The sequence below is a fragment of the Ictidomys tridecemlineatus genome, unplaced genomic scaffold (assembly GCF_052094955.1).
Source record: "Ictidomys tridecemlineatus isolate mIctTri1 unplaced genomic scaffold, mIctTri1.hap1 Scaffold_112, whole genome shotgun sequence".
NCBI classification, from domain to species: domain Eukaryota; kingdom Metazoa; phylum Chordata; class Mammalia; order Rodentia; family Sciuridae; genus Ictidomys; species Ictidomys tridecemlineatus.
The window spans coordinates 245454-262305 of NW_027521049.1; the positions used below are offsets into that span (position 1 = coordinate 245454).

General features: G+C 38.4%; 1 pseudogene; it reads right to left on the reverse strand.

Annotated features, from left to right (window-relative positions):
- Positions 1–16852, reverse strand: part of LOC144372514 (kelch-like protein 3) — a 103391-nt pseudogene that overhangs the window by 49976 nt on the left and 36563 nt on the right.

A 16852-nucleotide genomic window follows, 5' to 3' on the forward strand; every position in this document is an offset into this window, starting at 1 on the left:
CCTTATAACCTTCTACAGCAATCTCAAGGCACAATCCCATTCCTTTCAGGGAAGGGACTTGGCTGATGAATTGATTCACTGGCAAGAATTGCAAAGGATGATGCAAATCCCTCTCCACCAGTTCATTTCTTAAAGTTGCTCTTTCAGAAAGCCTATCTGGACTGAATTCATAAAAGCCCCCAAATCCTTGGAATTCCTGAGGCTGCTCCGCCAACTACTATATTTACCTCCTAACTCCTCCTCTTCCTCCACTTATTTGGTCTTTGACAAAGTTCTATCTTTAATGAGTCTCTAAAGGGTAGGAATCAGTTTACTTTCCATATATGACCCAGCTAAAAGCCTACTGTGGAGTTGAGAAGCAATATCATAGAACAGTTCAGAGCTTAGGTCTAGGGCCAGTCATTCAAGGCTTAATTTTGAGCTCAGCCATTGACTACTTGTGCCTTAAAGATTGATCACAAATCTTTTGATCCTCCTACACTCACACATGGGCATTATTCCTTTCCCTCTGAGTGCAGGCTAGTCTTAATGATTTGCATCTAATAAATAAAATATGGCAAAAGTAATAGGCATTGATTTTGAGGTGAGGTTATAAAAAGGGAGAAGTTTCTGTCTCTCATTTTATTGCTCTAGAGTCACATGCTCTGCAGAAGCCAGCTACCATGAACCAAACGTTTAGTGGAAGAACTGATGCTATGGAAGATGAGTCCAAAAACTCTGCCCAGAGAGTCAACCTGGGGTACTCAGAGGCCCATGAATTAATAAGTTAATATGTGAGAGCCTATATATTGTTGCTGAGTTTTAGAGGGAAGTTGTTTGTTTAATCCAGGTTCATCAAAATTCTTATAATCTCTCATGAATGAAGGCAATATTGAATGCCTTTGGGTTGAACCAAATTTCTAGGCCCAACTTACGTTAGTGAAGATTACATTAGTGATGACATGAAGATTCTCAGGTGGCTTATGGAGAGGCCCATGTCCAGAATCTGAGGTCTGCCAGCAGTCATGTGAGCAAGCTTAGAATCAGTTTGTTCCCAAATAAACCTGTGGATGACTGCAACCCTAACCAATATCTTGACTTTATGAGAGAACCAGAGAATGAAGGGTCTAGCTAAGCCACTCTGGGATGCCTGCCCACAGAAACTATGACATAATCAATGGTTTTATGATAAGTCACCAAGGTTAGGGAAATTTGTAGTGCAGAAATAGATAACTAATGACCAGGTGATATAACCTAAGATCCAATTTCCTTATGTGAAAAATTGGGATAATTACAATTATGAAAATCCTGTGAGACAATAAATGAAAATCACTTAGCTCAATGTTTGGCACATCATGAGAGCTTAGTAACTGAAATGTGCTATTACCATCACTATAGGGATTAGTACTGTGCAATACTAAAAAGCCTAGGCTTCAAGGTTACTAAATTTGGATTCAAATCCTTGCAATGCCACCTAAGAGCTATAAAAGTGTAGGCAAATCACTTAGTCTTACTGGGTCTCCAACATCAGCACTTCCACCCTCATTGTGAAGACAAAATAATGTATATTTAGAGCTTAAACTACAAACAAACTGCTCAGTCATTGACATTTAAACAATACTACTTCATCATCATTGATGCATTTAGTGATATGAACAAAGACCCAGGAAGAAACAAAATGCAAAGTACACAAAACCCTAAGTGGCCATCAGAAGGTGTGAGCCCATTCTCTCCTGTGGTCCTCTGAACCAGTTTATGGGTGTGTGCTCCCAGGGACAATTTGTTTTTGACCTTGAAGATTCAGCTCAGGCTTTAGCTCCTACCCCAAGTTTTCCTCTATCTGTCTCTATGCTCTTAGAATACCCTAACAGTCCCCCATGGTGGCACTGAAATTTTACCCTATAGTTATCCTTCACATCTGTCTACCCTCCTCCCCAGTCAGAGAATTCCTTAGATGAGAGACCACCTCACCAGAGCCCTTGTGGCACTAGCATCTACCTCACTGCCTGGCAACTAGTGATTTCTCTACAGAAGTGTGTCAGATGAGTGAATTAATAAGTTAATATGTGAGAGCCTATATATTGTTGCTGAGTTTTAGAGGGAAGTTGTTTGTTTAATCCAGGTTCATCACAATTCTTATAATCTCTCATGAATGAAGGCAATATTAAATGCCTTTGGGTTGAACCAAATTTCTAGGCCCAACTTACATTAGTGATCAAAAGAGGCTATAAAGACATAAATACTTACTACATCAATGCAAAAGCTCATGTATAAATGCCAAAATCATTGGGTGAAATAGTGAGGAATGATGTAAATGGTCATGTCTAAAGCTCCATAAAATTACTTCTTTAAAAATATATCTTTCATTCATGAAAATGTTTACTATTGCCCACCATGTGCCAGGATCTGGGCTCGGTGCCAAGGACCCAGATGAGTATTGCCTGCTGTCATGGAACCAACAGTTTAGTGGAAGAACTGATGCTATAAAAGATGAGTCCAAAAACTCTGCCCAGAGAGTCAACCTGGGGTACTCAACAATCTCCTGAAGATACTTGCCTTATGTTTAGTCTTCAGTGAAGTCATTACAACCTAAACCCTTCCTTCTCCATTAAAATGTCTTTCTACCAATTGCATTTCTACATATTAGAAATAAACTGTTAAAAATTTGAATTTAAAGGTGCTGAAAATAGCATAAAAATTTAATTTCTGTTCTTTCAAGAAAATGAAGGTTACTCAAAAATTAAGGATAAATCTGACAAAAGCTATGTAATTCCCATACATGGACAACTATAAGTCATCAGAGAGAAAGGCAGGTTTGGTGGCACATGCCTATAATCCCAGCAGCTCTGGAGGCTGAGACAAAGGATCACAATTTTAAAGCCAGCCTTAGCTACTTAGTGGGTTCCTAAGCAACTCAGCAAGCCACTGTCTCTAAATAAAATATAAAAAGGGTTTAGGGGGACTGGGGCTGTGGCTCAGCGGGAGAGCACTGAGTTGAATTCTCAGCACCACATGTAAATAAATGAAATAAAGGTATTGTGTCTACCTACAACTAAAATACAAATTTAAAAGGGTAGGGTAGGCTGGGGATTGTGGCTCAGTGGTTAAGTGCCACTGGGTTTAATCCCTACCAAAAAAAAAAATCAGTGAGAGGAATCAAAGTAAATATGAATGAAAGAAAATACATGGTATGTTCATGAATCAAAAGATTTAGTATTGATGGAAATTCTCTTTAATTGACCTAGAGATTAAATATAACTCTAATCAAATCTGCATACCTTATTTGTAGAAATAAGTAAGCTGATTCTTAAATTAAAAGGACTTTAGAATCAGAGGTTGTGAGGGGAATGGGAAAAAATAAGGAGAGAAATGAATTACAGTAGATGAGGTAGAGAGAGAAGATGGGAGGGGAGGGGAGGGGGATAGTAGAGGATAGGAAATGTAGCAGAATACAACAGTTACTATTATGGCATTGTGTAAAAATGTGGATGTGTAACTGATTTGATTCTTCAATCTTTGTAATGTTTTGAATAACCAATAAATAAAAAAATAGAATAAAAAAAACTTTGAAGAACAAAACTGGAAAACTCATACTATCTTGACTTACTATAAAGTTAGTAACCAAGGCAACATGGTATTGGTATAAAGACAGACAAATTGAAAAATGGAACAGAACAGATTCCAGAAATAGACTAATACATATATTATTATTATGTGTTAATTAATTATTTACAACAATAGTGAAGTACTTTGATGGAAGAAGAATCTATCCAATAAATGGTATAAAACAACTGTATATTAACATGCAAAATGAATGAAACTTGATTCTTAACTCTCATACCATATTTTTTTAAAAAACCAACTACTCAGAATGGACTATAGACTTAAATGTAAAATCTAAAACTTTGAAACTTCAAGAAGAAAATACAGGAGAAAATCTTTGTGATGTTAGGCGAGACAAAGATTTTTTTTTTAAGATACAATACAAAAAAATTATAACAACAAAACTGAAAAAAGATAATAATTTCTGTACTTTCAAGTATAGCCATTATGAAAAAGAAAATGGAGATTACCCGAAAAATTAAAAGTAGTACTGTTATACAATCCAGCAACCCCATTACTGAGGATATATCTCAAATCAGTATGTAGCAAATATACCCTGCACTCCTGTATTTACTGCAAATTATTCACAATAGCTAAAAGATTAGAGTCATCCTTTGTCCATCAATGGATGAGGAGATAAGAAAAATGTGGTGTATATGCACAATGGAATATCACTCCAGCTTTATTATTTACAGCATAGTTGGATCTGAAGGACATAAGTGAAAGAAGCCAGGCCAGAACAACATATATTGCATGATCTCTCATAGATGCATAATCTTGAAAAAGCAAACTTCTAGAGGCAGAGTAGAATAGTGGTTCCTAAGAGATGAGGGGAAGGAGCAGGGTTGGAGGGAGTATTGATCAAAGATACAAAATTTTGGTTAGATAGGAGGAATAAGCTCAAGAGCTCTGTTGTACAATATAGCAACTATAGTTAGTTGTATTGTATTGTTGCAAATCAATAGAAGAGTAAATTTTAAATGTTCTCACTCTAAAAAATGATAAGTATGTGAGGTAATGCATAGGTTAGCTAGCTTAATTTAGCTATTTAACAATGTACACATATTTCAAATCATCCTGTTGTACATGACAAATACATATAATCTTTCCTTATTAATTCAAATTATCAAAAATAATTTAAATCTGCTCTTCCAAAGATACTGTTAAGAAAATGAAAAGATAAGGCAGATTGGGAGAAAATACTACAAAGTTAAGAAGTAACATGTAAACTAAGAAGAAAATACTTGAAGTACATACATACAGAGGCCTCATCTCTTTAATGTAGAAAGGGCCCTTTAAAACTATTAATAAAAAACACAATCTCACAGAAAAATGGGCAAGGACATAAAAAGAGATTCCCCCCAACAAAAATACAAAGGACAATAGTCATATGAAACTGAGATTAATCTCACAACTAAAGCAATGAAAACTAAAACAAAATGTCATATTATAAAGAATATTTGGCATAGAAATGTTTATAATACAAAAAATGGAAAATACTGCAAAGTCCACCAAGAGAGGACAATTAAATACATAGGTACAGAAAACACAAATACTATGTACCCATTACAATTTAAATGCTGGTTTCACCCATGTTGATATAACATTAAAAGTAATCTATGGCACATGGTTCAATCTGTATAACAAGAGCGTTAATCTGAAAGTATACATTTTCATCTATTTGTGAGTAAGTGTACAGAGATAAATGTTGGAAAGAAAACTCACCAAAATAGTAGCAGTGATTGTCCCTGGGAGAGAGTTCAGGTGACTTTAACTTTATTTTTACATTGTAGCATCCTTTAAATAAACTACAATGAGCACATACTTCTATTGTTAAAGAAAGCTAAATTACTTTTATTTAGAAAAAAATAATAAGATGTTTCAATGCAAAATTTCAACAACAACAAAATTAAAAAGGGCATTAAGTTGCAGCCAGACAAATGGCTAGCCAGGCCAAGGCCCTCTCCTTGAGGCTGCACCTTCCTCTGACCAGCACTGGACACATGGGAAGACAACTAAGTATATACTATCAGATACACAGGCAAAGCTAGGTACAGAAGGACAGAGTTCACAGAGGGTTTGGAGGGTGAGGATGACTCAGTGAAAACATAGGTTCTACCACACTAACAGTGGTGATGTCAGGACAAATCACCTCAATATCCTTCTTTGTAGATCAGGGTAATAACTTGTCTCTACCTCTTGGGGTGTGAAGTTTAAATGAGATAAACATGTGAGCTGGGCATGGTGGTGTACACTGTAATACCAGTTACTTGGGGTGAGGGGGGATGATGGGGAGGATGGTGATGTGGGGGTAGGGGTAAAGCAGGAGGATTGCAGCCTAGGCAACTTAGAAAGACCCTGACTCAAAGTAAAATAAAAATTCTAGAAAGGTCTGGGTGTGTAGCTCAGTGGTAGAGTGTTTCCTCAGTGTTTGCAAGGCCCTGGTTTCAATTTCCAGTACCATGAAAATAAAAAGCTATGTATGTGACACCCTCACTTAGGGCGTAGCCCATAACCTGCACTTAAGATCAGCTGTTTATATTATTATCTGGGACATTTGTGACAGTTGTTCACATTGCCATCACTCTATTCCCCATGATCCAGGGTCATAGAATAGAGTGTAAAGAAGGAACTTCAAACCTCAGAGAATCCCAACATCAAGTTTTGGGCAACAAAACCTATTGTTCTCTATCCCTATTGAAATTTCTTGGAAGAAGCAGGCAAAGAGGATGGCAGCCAGCTAGAGAGGGCAGGAGGACGATTAAGTAAGGGCCTAAATAATATCCTGTTCTACCCACTGTGTCATCCTCTTCTCCTAACTTCCCTCGCAAGTTGCCTGAGACCTTCCCCCAGACAACACCGTGTTAGGATCCCAGAAAGACTGATAAATTGCTACATCCCTTTCTCTGCAAATAAGGGACCTGAGGGCCAGAGGAAAGAACCCTACAGAGAACCAAGCAGTCAGCAAGGACCCAGCTCTGCCTCTCAACCAGAGGGTCCCCTCCTGTGCTCATCCTTCCCTCTGCTGGCTGCTTCTTCACAAGTTCTCATTTCCCCTACTTCCTCCCACTACTTCATTATCTGTTGGGATTCTTCAAGGCCCCTTCTCTTCTCTGGCAGCCCTAATGGTCCTTTACATCCCTCTCTGTGGTGAGAGAGGAACCAAACTGGGACTTTTCTGATTCGAACAATAGTACACTATAAGAATGTTCTCGGCTATCACTAAGACCAAGAGAGCCATCCCTCTTCTAATAGGAAGGAAGCACAAACCGTGGCATGAAATGAAAAGGTGGGGCAGGATGGAAGAGTTGAGTTATTCTCACCCCTAAGGACACTGGAAGTTTCCTTGAAACTCCTAGGAAAGGAAGACCCTAGAATAGAGTGCTACTAGCCAGAGGAACCAGCAGACTCTGTGTCCTAGGTCTTAAATGCAACCAAGATGCAGGCAAGATAGGCAGGGGTGAGGAAGGATGTGGAGTGTGAGTGAAAAAGCATTTTTCTAGGATGTGGTCGGACTCTGGGCAGTGGCCAGGCTGGGGCTAACCTTAGGCAGGTTTACTGGAGTTCTGGGCTTGGTTCTAGGGTTCTTAATCAAGAGTCTCTGATCCGGGGGGAGCAAATGGTATTTAATGGCCTCGATGAGGAAGTCCTTACAGGTGTTGTTATTCTTTATCAAAGCCTCTTTTTCAACTGTCTAGAGGAAACAATCCTCTGGTAACACTGGAACAGAGCCTGGCCCCATTTGGTCAAGCTGTCTCTGGGGTGGGTCATTCCTGCATTCTCTCATTCATTTCTACATCATCTCATCTCACAGCCAAAGAGAAAGATCCACAAAGTTACAACTTAGTGCTCACCTCCTGGATTTTAAGGGCACAAGTATTAAGTGATCAAGCTCTGGCCTAAGACAGGGATGCAAATCACAGCTGCACCACTCATCTCTGATTTTCAGTTCTCATCTGTAAAACAGGTGTATTAAAAGCACCTAAAACCCCATTAGTTTTGTTTGCTTGTACGTTGAGGTTTACATGAATTTATACAAAATAAAAAATAAGGATTTGCCTGAAAATCTCTTCCCACATTCCTCTTGGTTTGAATGCTTTATAATGTGTAGGGCAAATGGTCAGAGATCTGAGAGAAGAGGGAGGGAAGGAAACAAGAAAGACGACAGGATCCAAGGGCCAAACTTTGAAGGATTGGTAAAATAAGATTGTCAAGATGGTAATTCATTTTCTTATAGCAAAAGTCTTAGGGAGAAAACTAGCCAGTGAGGCTCTGAATACTGACACAAGTGCAGAAAGAATGTCCTATACAAAATCCCATCTACTGACCTCATCTGCCCCATCTACGCTGGGATCTCGCTTCTCTACCTGTTATTCAGACCTCAGGACCTAAGCAGGACTTCAGCTAATGCAAGCCTACATGCTCCATGAGTAGGCAAGGGTGCATTTTGGCACTCTGGCTCTCAAATCGCATCTCTTCAGCCCAGCTCACATCACTATGTGACATATCTGGAATGAACAGCAGGGTCTTCTGAGGCCACTTGATGGTGGGAAACATCAATTCCATTCAACAGCTAACACTGATTGGATGTCTCCTGGTTGGGCAGCCCTGTACTGGTCCCCAGGAAGAAAATGATGAATAAGACAAGGTTTCTGACCTGAGGATTTGACCTGATTCACGTCCAATCACAGAATGAGAAAGGGCTCCCACTTCAACCATCTCATCCCTCCAAACAATCAGCACAAGGCCTGGCTTAGCCTCTCCTTGGACCCTATCTATTGCTAAGAATGAAAATAGAGCCAGGGTCATCATCCACTGGGAAACACTGGAGCTGGCAGGAAAAAGAAGAATTGGCAAGTCAAAGCCTCTGCCACCTCTGGGCATCTTCTTCCCCAAGAAAACTCCCTACAGCCTTGAAAGATATTTTTTTTAACTTTCCCATTAGGGGCCTAAACCAGGATGGTACAAATCATGAATTTAGGAGTTAAAAAATAAAAGGAGTGGGAGAAATGAAAACTGCTCAAGCAGCTACTTTTCCCAAAGAATTCATTCAGCTTGAACTAAAAGCTCCCCCCAGAGAGTTTATAGGTACAGAGTTTCAATGTGGAATGATGAAAGTTTTTGGAAATGGAGATGGTGATGTTTGTGCAGCACTGTGAATATAATAAATGCCCTGAATCATACACTCAAAAACAGTCAAAATCACAAAGTTTGACAGGTATGGTAGAACACACCTATAATCCCAGTGGAACAGGAAGCTCAGGTAGGAAGATCAAGAATTTAAAGCCAGCCTCAGCAACTTAGCAAGGTCCTGTCTCTAAATAAAATATTAAAAAGGGCTAGGGATGTGTCTCAGTGGTTAAGCGTAAGCACCTCTGGGTTCAATCCCTGGTACAAAAAAAAAAAAAAATCACAAACTTTATGTTAAATATGTGTATGTGTTTATTATCAAAACATAGCATGTTATAAATTTATAATATCTAAAAATGCTTAGTAAAAGCCTAATTAACTTTAGCTATTGTGAGGCGCAGATGTCAGGCAGTGTTGTTTGCAAGAATTTTCCCTCTCTCCCTTCCTGTTACATCATGGTCAGCCATCACCAGCAGGTCTGAAGTTTCAAGGGTGAATGAATGATGAAGAAACATTCTTTCCCAAAACTGTTTACCCTGTGAGGCCTAATAAAAGTCCTTTTAGAAATGGAGTCCCACACAACAGTTCTCACACCCAGTGCCTCTGACCTCCTCCTTTTCCAGGTTCAGACCGTATTTTGCCATTATAATCCAGGAACTATCTCCTAATATCTTTGTTAAGTTTCAGTCGTGGACACTTATTTGAGGTCTCTAAGTCCCACTGGAACCCAGGTCCCTGACTGCCCACCCTGCCTTCAGTCAGTTTCCCACAGGACAGTGGGAAGACCTATTGTGACAATGAGAGGAAAGTTCAGTCCCTCTGCTTCCCTTTCCTACAGCAGGGATACCATGCCACCAGGTGGCACTAGTATCCTCCAAGGTAGCATACAGGACCCCTATAAAGGCTTCAAGGGTGTCCCTTGGTGCTGCAAAGAAGGCTGAGGAGTACAGATTCAGAGGACATTGTACTGACCGTTTAGGCCTATGGCCAGCATCGTCAGGAACAGAGGACTTTACAAGTGCTCACAAGAACAGGGGTATGGGAGTATGGGAGGGGGTATGGAATAAAATGAACATTACCCTAGGTACATGAATGACCGCATATATGATGCTACTCTACATTGTGTACAATCAGAGAAATGAAAAGTTGTGCTCCCTTTGAGTATAATGAATCAAAAAATGCATTCTGTCTTGTATAACTAATTAGAACAAATTTAAAAAGGGGAAAAAGTGCCCTCAGATTAAAGAGGACATCCCAAAGGACACAGAAATAACTGGATGGGACCTTCACTGCCAACACTTGGAAAAACTCAAACATCAAAGAGAATAATGAAAAAATGAGATCAGGGCTGCTCTGGTGGGGTGGGGTTTCAGGAAATGACTAGGGAAGAGGCCAAAGATTTTTTTGTGGTAATGAGTATGTATCTCTATAGGGTAGACCCTATATGTCATACACATTTGTCAAAACTAATCAGATTGTACATTAATATCTGTACATTTCACTGTGTGCAAACCATACCTCAACAGAATCTTAATTTTAAAAATATAGTAATGGATTACAATACAATAAATTTTATAAAGAAACCATTAATTCCTAGGATAATTTGAAAAGTATCAGAAGGGCTCTTCTTTAGAAAAGTGGTAAATGAGAAGGAATGACAAAATTAGAAAAACAGTATTTTGCAAAACCACCAATGTGATAACTGATTCAGCAAGGATCACCAATGAAAGCTAGAATCAAAAGTTTTTGTGAAACAAGAAATTCACAAACTATCATCCCAAAGATTTATGTACATAGCGGGGGAAAGATACCCTCAAACAGGACGAATATCACCTTAAACAAGGGACAAACTTACCACCAATAATAGGACAAACTGATTGTGATTTAATGGAGAGGACACAGCAGCACAAATGTGTACTTTTCTGATAATGTTTAACCTGAATGTTATAGTACAGAGACAATCAGACAAATCAGTTTGGAGCCTCTACAAGATGGTTGGGCTGAATTCTTCAAAATGTAATATAATGAAAAATGAAAAAGAATCAGGGGGATGGTTATAGATTAATGAGATTTTGAGGCATGAGACATGATAACTAACATTTGGAAATACACAAACCTTTGGATTATGGATTAAAAAGAAATAGGGGGATCATTAGGAAAATATGAATACTGATTATTTTGTAGACAACACTACTGTTATCAATGTTAAATTTCTTTGGCATAAAAATGATTTTATGGTTAGAAAATAATGTGTGGGAGGTGCGTACTAAAATATTTAGGAGTGAAGTATCATGATATCTACAATTTACTGCTAACCGGTTCATCAAAATGAGACATCAAGTCTCTAGAGAGAAAAAAAATATTAACTACTGAATTTCAGTAAAAAGTATGTTGTGTGCATTCTTTCCAACTTTACAATATGTTCAATGTTTTCAAAATAAAACTGAAGAAAAAAAGATAAATTATGAGGGAAAATGATAGATGTGGCAATAAAATTTGCAACCTGCCATAAAGTTGAAATAAAAGCTTATCTACTAAGAGAAAAAAAATTCCAATTTCTCTTAACTTATTTTTTCTTTATGTTTGCTACATTAATAATGCTTTGCACCTAAAATACTTAGTTCTATTTCCTAGATACATCTTAAGTCAGAACAGGCATAACTTTAATTGAGCAAGGAATCATAAAGTTACCAGAAAAGTAAAAAAGGGAACAGAGACAAATGGTAAGGAGAAGTTGATCAGTGGATACGAAGTTAGATTGGAGTAAGAAACTCTGGTGTAGCAAGCACTGTACAGTAGGGTGACTATGGATAATGGACTATACATTTCAAAAAGCTAGAGAACAGGGCTGGGGATGTGGCTCAAGTGGTATGTGTGAGGCACTGGGTTCAATCCTCAGCACCACATAAAAATAAATAAATGAAATAAAGGTATTGTGTTCAACTACAAGTAAAAAATAGATTATTTTTTAAAAAGCTGGAGAACAGGATTTTGAATCATAAAGAATCATGAAATTTTGAATCATAATGAAAAGATACTTTGAGGAGACAAGGAAGTTTACCATGAATTAAACATTATACAATGTATACATGTTTCACATGGTGTGCCATAAATATTTTGTTGTTGTTTTTATGGAACATAGCAAAAGGAAAGGAGAAATGTGTGTCCATATGTGTGTGTGTGTCTGTCTATGTAGTTGGCTCACATTTCTGAATAAAATAACCTATATCCTGATATAAGCATATAAACACCATGGAAATCATGCTTGCTTAGAACATTTAAAAAATACAAACTTTCCTACAATTATGGTCCTTACCCTCATAGCATTGTTTTGTCAATGTGTTTTACCCACCAGCCCTTTATTAAAAGATCCATGAGAACAGGGACCTTGTCCTATGTGCTGGCACATAATATATACTCAAATACTATTTTAATGAATGAATGGACACATGAGTTCTCAATAAGTCGATAGGGAGCAGAGTGGGACCTTCACAGGCTACAGCAGAGAACATGACTGGGAACTGCACTTGTGTCAGTACTCAGAGCCTTACTGGCCAGTTTTCTCCCTAAGACTTTTGCTATAAGAAAATGAATTACCATCTTGAAACAGGGATTTTTAAACAGAAAACACAAGAAGGAAAATCAAGAGAAATGACAAAGGCCAAAGACCTCCCCTGCCCTCTAGTTCACCTATCTGTCCTATTCTCTGCAAAAATATTAGAATGATTCCTGTATCCTCAGCTAGTTCAGGCCAGAGTCCAGCCTGTCTGCTTCATCACTCTCTCAGACAACATGTGCTGAGCACCTCCATGGTGCCTCCCAGGGCATGTGTCAGCATTGTGCATGACACAAAGATAACCACAGGATCCTCAGCTTCAAGGAGAATGAGTTCAGTGGAGGATGAGAGTCCAGGAAACAGTGAGCAATGTTGGAAGAAGCATAATCTCTGAGCTGTGGGAGAGGCCCAAATAGGACTGGGGGTGCTAGGGAAGCTGGGGGGCATGAGGTCACTACCACTCCCAGCCCCTGCTAGGCACTGAACCCCAGGTTACACCAATAGCCCCAACCAACATGGGCACTGGAAAAAAAACTTCCCCCTGACAAAAGCCCAAGTCAACATTTATTACTAGCAGTAGTAACAGTAATTGTAGTTGTAGCAGTGGGGACAATAATAATAACAGCAATAATAGTATCTTACAATAGCAAACATGTCCACTGTTCTAGGCATTTCTCAAGTGTTATTTCATTCTTATAACATCTCTACAGATAGATACTACACAGTCACTACCTTTTACAGATGAAAAAATCTAGCTTTAAAGAGATTCTTTTATTTACTCATTCAACAAATACTTTCCGTGTCAACCAGAAGCCTCATACTACTGTAGCAGTGAAAATTAGACAGAAAAAGTCTCGAACTATGTAGTGCATAAATTCTAGTGGGTACTTATTCAAGTAAGGGAGATGGGATTCAAATCCAGCTACTCTGACTATAGAATCCATCCAGTAGAGCAGTGCTACTTTCACTTATCATTAACAATAAAACACCATACATCCCCTAGTTTAAGATGCACAGCTTTTTCCCACTTTCATGTCTGAAATTTATAATATATTTGAAAGAAATATGTGGGCTGCCGGAAGAGAAGTAAGTCATGATATAGCTCATATTGCTATTCAAGTAAGGATTTAGATGAACACGGGTTATTTGATTATGAACTCAGTTGATTTTCTTACAAAAATTAACACTATCTAGAGTTGAATTTTCACTTAAATTAACATCCTAACATTATTTCAAACACATTCCCAAGACCCACTATGAAACAATATTGAAAGAAAAAGCTATCGAAAGTACAAGAGATCACTTATCACATGCAATATGATTAAAGGGAGTAGAAATCACAAAATCTGGAATAGACACAGAATCTTCAAAGCCTAAAGGATGAGTATTCAGATGACAAACATCTAATTGTCAGAAGTCTTTAGCTATTTAGCTTCCAGCAATACTTGATCTGTCAAGGGAAAATAAAACTATGGATTTAGTTAATGAGAAATACAGAAAAAAACCTACTACTCTTTGATATGTTTCAAAATATACTGCCAGTGTAAAGGTACTAAAGGGATCAAAAGCAAATATAATATGCTTTATAAAAAGTATCACATAATTCTAAATTTATACATAATTTCTGACAACCAAACATTTCAGCAGAATTTCATTAATGTGAAAAACACCCATTTTTACTGCAAACTCTGCTTTATACAGAACAAACAACTCATATATAAGCATATTAATTAATTAGAGCCACTAGAAACAATTTTTAAGAGTGTACATTTAAAGTCATATTTCCAAAAAGATTCAGTTAACTCAAAGGCATATTTTAACATTATCAATGACAAAACTGACACCATTATTATTATCAATGGTGTCTCAAAATGGAGAATTATGTTAATTATGTCAACTTCAATTTATTCGGTACCTTCCAAACACTATGTGGTATTTTACATCCATCATCTCTAATCCTCATAACAACTCAATAAAGGAGGTACTACTAGACTGCCTGTTTTATATTTCAGGAAACCAAGGCTTAAAGAAACCAATGACTTCTCAAGGTCATGCAGTCAATAAGCAGATATCGGAACCAGGTCTGCCTCAGTCCAAAACTCCAATTGTCTACAGGTCACCAGATTGCCTCTCCCTAACAATTCACCTGATCCAAACGGCAATCCTACCACAGCAAGTACAGATTTTTTTTAAAAAATGGGTTTAAGCTTTTAAATTTTTTTATTACTTTGTTTTTTGTTTTGTTTTCATTTTTGATGTGGTGGTGAGGATTGAACAAGTGCCTTGCACATGCTTGGCAAGCATTCTATCACTGAGCCACAACCCTAGCCCTATAGACCCTTTCTTGAAGAAAACTTACTTATGATCTCAGAGCAGGATAGGCCAGCATGAATTCAAGGTAGGAGGGGGACAGCCAACACAAACACTTCTGAACACTCTTTTGTTTATATGACTTCTTCTGTTTCTCAGTTTATAGTTGAGAATATGCTCAAACAGGCTCCAAATTTACCAACTGCCTCATCATTCACACAGCCAATTAACTGACTGGTTCATTCCTTCCAAATGTGCCAATTTGGAAGCAAAACCCAGAGATGACAGTAAATACACTTGGAAAGAAGCAAAGGCATTCACTTAGTTTCTGAGGTTAAAGCAGGAAAGGAACTATGTATGACCTGGCCAGAGCACTGTTTTCCCTGGAGGCACTGTTTCATATCAGAGATACTAGAAGAAGAGGCCTCCTCCCCATGGAGGAGGAGCTTGCTGTGCTAGTCAGTTTCTGGGGTTTCACTGGAGGAAATAATCAGGGCCCACAGTTGTGCTAGTCACTTTTGGGGATGCATTGGAGGACTTGAGGACCAACAAACAACTGCTCTTCTTCTCAATCAAACCTTCCCAGCATGAAAGGTAGGTACTTGTGAATATGTCCCCATTCTCTAAACTCATGCCCTTGGGCAGTTTGGTGTGATGTAAAATCTTTTTCAAGTGTTTTTCCTTGAATATTATCTCAGGAAAGGACCTTAAGTTGGGATGTTAACAGTGGACTAAGATGATTCAAGAAATATTTACTGCAGATGAAGAAATAAGATTAGGTACCTAATAGTTGGGTATAGGAAGTAAGATTAGCTTAGAACTAACTACAATAAAACAGAAGGACAAGGTGATTGTTATCCTGTTATATTAGAGGAAGAAATTGATTCCAGGTGCAAGGTCAAGAATAAACTCATCTGATGCTCACTGAGCACCAGTACAATACAGTACCAGGCATTTTTTGTACAATATTATCCCATTTAATCACCTCAAAGGCTCTGAAGAATCTGTTCTAATACCATTATTCTCACTTTACTAGTAAGGGAACATAGGAGAGGCAAAGTTCCTCACTCAAGGTCACACAGCTAATTTGTAAACATTGAAGTGGTTGGCCAACATGGAAGCTTTGGCTATTTTCACTGCAGCAGACTATTTCCCCTGGAGCAAAGAAGTTCTTCCTGGTAGAATAGGAATCAGAACTAGTTTTCCTCTTTTTAACAAGGGTATGACAGCAAAGTCTGCTTCTCAAGGATATGGTAAAAGCTGAATGGACTGAAGATCATAAAGACTTCACACAGAGTTTAACAAACTACGGTGCACAGTAAATAGAAGCAGCTTTGCCATCACCACCATAACTTCTGCCATTTCTTTTTTTATAAATAATTTTTAGTTGTATTTGGACACAATACCTTTATTTGATTTATATATTTTTTATGTGGTGCTGAGGATAGAACCCAGGGCCTCACATGTGCTAGGCAAGCGCTCTACTGCTGAGCCACAACGCCAGCCCCTGCCATTTTTTTAAAGGGTACAGAATATATGATCATTAGTCAGAAACCACCACCAGTTATGTTTTAGGAGGTTGAAAAAAATAGTAAAGTTTTTTTTCTGCCTCTGAATAAAAGATCTTTCTGAACCACGAGTTCATCCCATGTCCACCTCAAAAGTGAGATTCCTGTTTCACCCAAAGCCCACTCCATACCTTCTCTTTTGAAGAAACGGTCAGCTTGTCACTGGATATCAAGCTCCACACCTGGTCCAGACTTAGGCTAAGAAATTCTTTCTCCAGCATCACCTCTGGAAAGTGCTGTACTGTTCCCCCCCAAAAAAAAGAAAAAGAAAAAAAAAGTACTAGTAGTAGTAGTAAAGAAAACAAAGTTACAGCACACTCCAGCTCTTCCAAGAGCCAACGCCATGCCAAACTGTGGACTCAGGCTGGAAGATCTGGGGCCAGGGTGGAGGAAGAGGGAGAGACAAAGAGGAATCTGGCCAAAGGGAAACTGGCTTTTTAATTCAGCAGCACAGGCATCCATCGCCCTGTGTGATCCTATGTTCTGAATATCAACACAGAAAAATATGGGGCAGAGAAATCTGAGGTTATATATTTTTCATGCTCCATGAGATTATAATGGCATTGCAGAGCCCCACTGGGACCTGCCTATATAATTGAGCTCATTTCCCCCTCAAGGCATAAACACCATTGCATTGCCCCTTGCAGCTCAGTCAAACCCAGGTGGATCAGAACAGCTGGTTGGCTAGAAGTCTCTGAGAATTCTT